At 42.0% G+C, this 7,175-nt stretch overlaps 1 long non-coding RNA gene across 1 annotated transcript; it reads left to right on the top strand.

Annotated features, from left to right (window-relative positions):
* Positions 1-232: 232 nt before the first annotated feature.
* On the top strand, positions 233-1,433 carry LOC140848239 (uncharacterized). Its single transcript, XR_012128807.1, has 3 exons — positions 233-403; positions 852-1,028; positions 1,145-1,433. It is a non-coding gene; the product is annotated as an uncharacterized lncRNA (long non-coding RNA).
* The last annotated feature ends 5,742 nt before the right edge of the window (positions 1,434-7,175 follow it).

Raw genomic sequence — 7,175 nt, 5'->3', positions numbered from 1 at the left:
ACGGCAGTGGTTAAAGTAGGAAGGACGGGGTGAGAAGGACCGAGACTCTGAGTTAATGAGGAATAGGATTAAAAAGGCTGGGCAAGAGGGAGTAATATCAGAACATGGAGGGACTGGAAGATAGACAAGTAGGCTTCTATTGGCTGGATGGACAATACTCATCTCCCTAACATAGCGTCTCTCAACACGTCACAAAAGTGCTCTCCTGCACACCACACCACCAATGACTTCTTATATCCCAAAGACAATGATCTGACCTTGGTTGTTCCCATCTTCCACCTTTTTGCAGTATTAGATCTGCGATTTACTTTCCCTTTTGAAAGATGCCATGCACGAAGGTGCAGATGCTGGTCTGGGACCCACCCTGAAGAGAGTTGGGGCTGGAGACGCCGATTTGTGAAGGGTTGTTGATACTGTGGCAGGGGTGGGATCAGTGGGCAGGCTGCCGGAGCGCAGACGCAGGGAACTCTGATGGAGCCTTGGAGGATGGCGACAGTTGACAGAAGGCAGGGACAGAGGCAGGCAGGGGACCAGAAATCATAAGACAGGGAGGGAATCAGGGAGCTTAGAGAGAGAAGGCAAAGGGCACTGTGGGTGCTCAGGGATGCACTGCTGTTTGTGGGTGGCACTGGGGGTTGCCAGGGTTGATGGGAGTATCTCGTGGTGTGTTTGCAGAGAGTGTAGAGAGGACAGTGCAGGAAGCTGTGGGAGACAGTGGGAGAACAGGAGATACATCAGAACTGCCTACCAATTTATTAACTGCATGGATGCATCCACCTAGAAAATATAAATGATTCACTAAGATAATGATTTTCTTTGTCTTCCTCTATTCTCTTTTATTCTTCCTGTAGTTCCTCTTTCCTGCTTCATGGATAAATGGAATCACAAAAAGATGGAACTCGAGTGTCTCTTCTTGACAAAGCATAGGTCCTGTTGCCATGGGACTCCCTGCTGTTTTCCATTATGAAAATTATTGAAAAGATATGTGCGCAAATAGAGCAGAAAAACGTTCTCATCAAAATGAATCTGTAATTACATTTTTCTTAAAACAGTGTCTTCCAATCAATGAGAAATGTTTGCATTTAAAGCATCTGGAATTAAAACTAATTGGTTAATCTAATCTATGCTGTGTTTCTTTTTGCAGGCTCTGGACACACCATATTGCCTTCAATTTTTGAATAGAAGGTGAAGGACAATACTCTAGTGAATGGAGTCATTTACCCCCCCACCTCCTCTGCTGACAGATATTTACCAAAAGTCTTTCATACAGCAATGGGCATAACAAAAAAAAATGACCCTACCCTTGTGGATCTTACATTCTGGGTATTCTGCAAAGGTCACACAGACAGCAAAATTTAATTTGTTTTGTTTTCTTTACAAGTTTAATTTGTTTTGTTTTCTTTACAAGTTTTAAAATCTGCTCAGTTTCTTCATGTAGAAAACAGAGTTGCTGAAGATAAAATACTTAGAACACAGTTAACTACTCAACAAATGTTTGAAGTCAGGGGATGATGTATGCAAAAATGCTATAAAAACTAGAAAGCAACACGAATCATGTAATATTTTCATGGGTTGGACCACCTCGGAGGCCGATCAGTCTCTGACTTCTCTGCTACTTGCCCTTGGAGGAGGGACAGTCATGTCTAGTGCTGCTGTGGCTATCCACTGGCATCACAAATCCCTAGAAGCCCACCTCCAGGACCTCACCCATGGGGAATTTATTTGGCTTACTGGGGTTATACTCACTATAGAGTCTGAGTGGACTTTTAAGCTCTTAACTCTGACCTATATAATATTTATGAAAAGCTAAAATTCCTTTTAAACATTTATAAAAAGCTTTGGTTCTCATCATGTTTAATTCTTTCTGTTAGAACAAAATAAAAGGAACTTTTCTGCCACCTTCCTCTGCAGAACTAAGTGGGTCCTGGTTAATTTATGGCCCTCAGAATTCACATGCTTAGCTGAGGTCCTCCAGACTTCTGGAGCAATTAAAGGGAGATGATCGTTACATTGTCCTATTATGTGTGGCACAGGGGACATAGATATAGGGCCTCTTTTTGGCAGAATGATCACTTAGGAGCTGCAAGGCCTGGGAAATTAAATAATGCTTCCAGTCTTTGTGAATAGCATTCACATAAAATTTATTAAATATGCTAGTTTCCATAATGAAATTATGTCTAAATAAAGGATAAGGTGAAGCTTGAATAGGGTGTGTAGAAGGTAGTGTAATATTGTAGTCATGTGTCTGTAGTCATATGATGCAGTCAAAGTAGGCATCAACATTAATATCACCAGCCTGCATCATGTGGGAAGGAAATATGGAAAAATATCCCCTTGTCCAGGACTTGGTTTTTATTACTCTAATGTGAGGACCCTGTGGCCTGACTTTTTGTAATATTTGTAGTTTCTGTAATATTAAATTTTTTAAAAATACTGTAAATTTAAACAAATATTTGAAAGTACAAGGAAGAAAATGAAATCCATTCTCAAGCTCCACTACCCTGAGATAACCACCATTAACATTCTATGCCTACACACTACATACCTTGAATCTGATGTATGCTACATGCTGTTTTCTGACATGACATCTTAAATCTTTGTTTTTATGTCCTCCTTCCCCCTTGTCATTTTTAACTGCAGGGTGTGCATCTCTCTACTTCTTTCTCAGTGCTTATGTTTTCATATAGAAACATACATTATAGGGCCCTTTTTTAAAGTCATTGTTTTACAAAAGTGGAATTTATTATATATGCACCTTTCCATATTGCTTTTGTAAGTCAAAATAAGTTGTGGAAATTCCTTCTAAAAATTAACTGGTATGGATTGAGCTCACTCTTTTAAAAGGCTGCATATTATATCATATCATGGATAAATCATAACATCTTCATTCTCTCAATGATGAATATTCCTTCCATTTTCAGATTTTGCCTCTCTAAACAAGGCTGCAATCCATTTTTCTTGGATGTTTATCTTTACATTTGGAGTTTTTTTCCTGTCTATGGAAAGATTCCCCCCCAGAGACTGATTATACCACTAAGATTTTGGGCTCAAGAGGTAATTCAGCTTTTTTCCAGAAAACATGGAATTTGCTTTCTGGAAAGTGATAAAATGATGACAAAAAAAGTCACATACACATTAGAAGGTCTCTGTCATGCTCTGACCTTTGCATGTGCTCTAAAAATGCATGCCGATTAAAGGAATGACTGTGTGAAGGGAAAACTGCAGAACCCTTTCTTCTCTTGATCATTTCAAATCCACTTCAGCGTAGTGATAAAAACAGATTGTTCTGGTTCTTCTGGTGGATAAAAGCCTTCCAATCACCTGTTGAGTTTCATGATCTGAAGATGACCAGCCCATTAATTAATTGGCATTTTCTTGTTGCATTTTGTACTCTTTAAAGCTTGTTCATGTTGCTGATAATCTGTCTCAGTTCCTGAGGATGTCAAATCCTCCCAGACATTGTGTCTTCAGCTCTTACCAGTATTCCCTCCATGAGTTCTACTCAGAACACCTATCACAGCATTTTGGCACAGTCATAAGTAATAAATTTTCCCAAAGATCCTTTTCCTTTTTCTTCTCTTATGTTCTGTTCCAGTTCCAATTGTAAATTTGCCAGACATCTGCCAGAAGTCAGCAGGGTTGAAAGCTCTTGTTTATCTGATGGCCATTTTGTGTATTTTCTCTTCAAATATTTGCATTTTTATATTAACATATAAATCTATCTACCGGAGGGGTAGTTTATATACCAAATTCACATTTACATTAATGACTAGAGATGCGTTACTCATAACATGAAAGTCTGTTCAAGGTTGATAGACTGAAACCATTTCATTTAAGTTCTTAACAGTTGAGAAAGTCAAGGCTCATTATTTCACATACTTGTTAATTTTGAATGGCCCCTTGGTGTGCTAACTGGAAAACTTGAACAATTTAATCATCTGTGAGTTATTTGACACAAAAACAACAGAATTTTATTTAAAAAAACATATTCCATAGGTTTTCATGAATGACATATTATATTTTTTTGGCCTGTGATCAAATTTAATAAATCATCAATTCATTCTGTGAATCTATAAACAAAAGTGTACAAAGATTACAGTGGTAAAAAATTTGTTTCTTCTGAGGTTTTCTTTTTTTGTGTGTGTGTGGTTTAGGAACTATTACCTCCATGAAACTTAAGAAGAGGACGTCTTCCTTGATCTGTGCTCAGTTAACCTTCAAACATCCCTCAAAGGGTCCACAGTCACAGGTCTGTCTGAAGCTGGGACTGAGAGCACTTAGAGACACGAAGGGAATAGGGTTTAAATGACAAGACGGGAAGGCTTCCTTTTAAATGCGTTAAGAGGATGGAAAAGAAACAGTCATGGAGAAGAGAACCACCCCAACAGTGAGAACACCTGACGCCTGTTGAGTGCTTACTGCGGGGAAGCACTTTACACACCTATTGTACTTATCTGTACAGTGACTTTGCAAAGCTGGTACAGTGTTACCATTTCCATGAGGAAGCAGGCTGGGAAACAGAAAGTAAACTCAGTAGGTCAGTGACGCCTGTGGCCTGGAGCCCTGGGCCCTCTGACCCACAGGTCCATTCGGTCGCCTTCTCCCTCCCCCTCATGCGGGCATCTCTCAGGTCCTTTGCTGCCTGACGCCCTTTGGGAAACATGGAGGGCTGCAGCAGGTAGGTTTCTGTGGCCCATGACCTACCCTCCTCGTTTCAAGTCTCCAAATACTTAGCAGGACTGCCTGCCAGATGGGGCTTGGGTGGTCCTGGCTAATTCTTATGCCGCTTGCCATTCCCTGTCTGGCCTCGACTTTGCTCTCAAGTCCCCCAGACTCTGCCCAGGAGGAATGCCCCTTGCCATGCCCTCATCTCATAGACTCATGTGATGATGGGGTTCCCTAACCCCACCTGTGCTGGCCTGCTTGTGGGACGGGAGGGAGCCACCATGGAGCGGCCAGGGCGGCAGACCCCCTCCCGCAGCACCTGGTACCCCCTTCGCCTGATCCACGGCGGTCTTGCTTCATGCCCGCAGACGACGACTTACCGTCCTGTGAACGTCAGTCCAGACCACAGGGTGGCCTCCCAGCTCCAGAACTGAATATGTATCTTATTGATAGGAAAAGATATCTAATCTAATTTAAATATGAAACATAACTACAAGATGTGATGATTTGTGACTCATACACAGTCTGAAGCTTATTTGAAAATACTTCAGCATAGTGTGAAGTATGTGTGGGTATATGTTTATTTTACCTCCTATGAGGACTTAACATTGGGAATAACCTAATCAGGTTTCCACATAAGAGGGGTTTTAAGTGAGCATTTAAGGACACAAATCACAAATGCACATTCCAGAAATGGCTGTAACAAGTGCTTCAAATACTGTTAATGGATCTACACTGAAGGACTCCTTAAATAGCACAAGGATTGTGAAGAATATCTTTTCATTGGAGAAATATTAAAAATGTAGCTGGGGAGAGAGATGGTACAGACACACCTGGCCTTATATGATCAAAGTATGAGAATGCAGCAAACCTTGAGAGAGAGGCAGTCAGTTGCTAGGGTTACCAGTTAGAGGAACAAATGGCAAATGGGTGGGTGTGTCAGTTGGGTCCTCTGGAAAGCAGGACTTGAGATGGAGTCAGCCAACACCACACTGCTCAGGGATCGGTGTCAGCAACCTGAGCATTTTGTGAGGGTACTGGCTGTGGATGAAGTGAAAGTTCCTGTGGCCGGGATTTTCACCTGGCCCTGGTCAGCTAGCTCACTACACACGTGTGGGAAATATGTTGTTATTGACTCTATATAAAGAGCTCTGCCCAGTGCTCTGGGTGACATGGTGGTAGGGCTGCAAGGCTGCAGGAGAGCAGAGCAGAGGCTGGAGTGGTAGCAGCGCTGAGGACAGAGGCCTAGAGGATGGCTGTGCAGACAGAGGAGCCCAGAGAACGGCTGTGCAGTATGGCTGTGCAGGCAGAGAGGCCTGGAGGCAGAGATGCTAAGGCCCAACCTACCACCGGGAGAACAAGCTGGGTAATAAACCCTTTCACCTCAAAGAAATGTTCTACTGTCACTTCTTTGGTCACACTGAATCCATAGTGAACTTGCCTGGGGCTGAAACCCATTGGCAAGACACTGGGCCTGACCACTTCTGCTCTACACGAGTTTCCTCTCATGAGAGCGCTTTGCCCCAGAGTTCCCTGTCTGATCTGGACTGCATCAAATCTGCACTGTGGCCGAGGGCGGATGCTGAAGGCAATGCCCCTGAAGGCGGTCAGATGGCACTATCTGCCCTGCCTACAAATGAGCAGGGGGCTAAGACCAGATTCCGTCACTCTTGCTACAGCATTATATTTTCTTGCAAGACAGGCTTTAAGGTTTGTTTGGGAGGCACCAAACCTAAGAACCAACACCAACTTTTCTGAAAGAAAATAATCTACGGTACCTGTTTCCTTTCAAATGACAGTTTTGAAGTTAAGTTTTGTTCATTGAGAGGCTTTCCTGTTACTGCTGTTTGCCCGTTCCTGTGCCCACGAACACCTGCTCCTTGTTCCCATGGATCCACCATGGCAAATGCAAAGGAAGGCTCCTCAAGAACTACTTCTATCAGGTTTTGAAAATTGTATCCTAGATTGAGTTTCTAAATATCATGAAAAAATACTGTGCAGCTGAAAATAATAAAAGTACTTTTAAATTTGGAAAGCATGGGTAGGAGACTTTTCAAATGATTATTCTGATATTTACCTTTTAATGAATATTATATTAAATATTATATTAAAGAGGTTTTCTAAAAACAGGAAAATTCTCCCACCGTAATTTTGAAATTTTAACTTATCTTAAAAGCCAACTGCCTTTCAACATTACATCCTCTTATTTTCCAATATGCTTTAAAATAGAGGGCCCCATTATTCCCTGTGGCCATGCGCCTATCAGCTAACCTAGATCTTAATGGTACAGGGAACAAAACACTTCACCATTACAGAACTCAAAGGGGAGAAACCAGAATTGGTTCAGAGTATGTCCTCGCTGTTCCAACTCTACTCCAGACTCACAGGGTGGGACGTCATTGTCCTTGAACCCAGGTTGGAGGACAAATATGTACTTTCTTGCTTAGGAAGGATAATGAATGCCGCAGGGAAAATGGAGAGCTTCACCGTGAAATGGTTACATCTGCTTT

The sequence above is a fragment of the Manis javanica genome, chromosome 3 (genome assembly GCF_040802235.1).
Source record: "Manis javanica isolate MJ-LG chromosome 3, MJ_LKY, whole genome shotgun sequence".
Lineage (NCBI taxonomy): Eukaryota > Metazoa > Chordata > Mammalia > Pholidota > Manidae > Manis > Manis javanica.
Note: the sequence above shows the minus strand (reverse complement) of the source record. Positions and strands in the feature narration are given on the sequence as shown.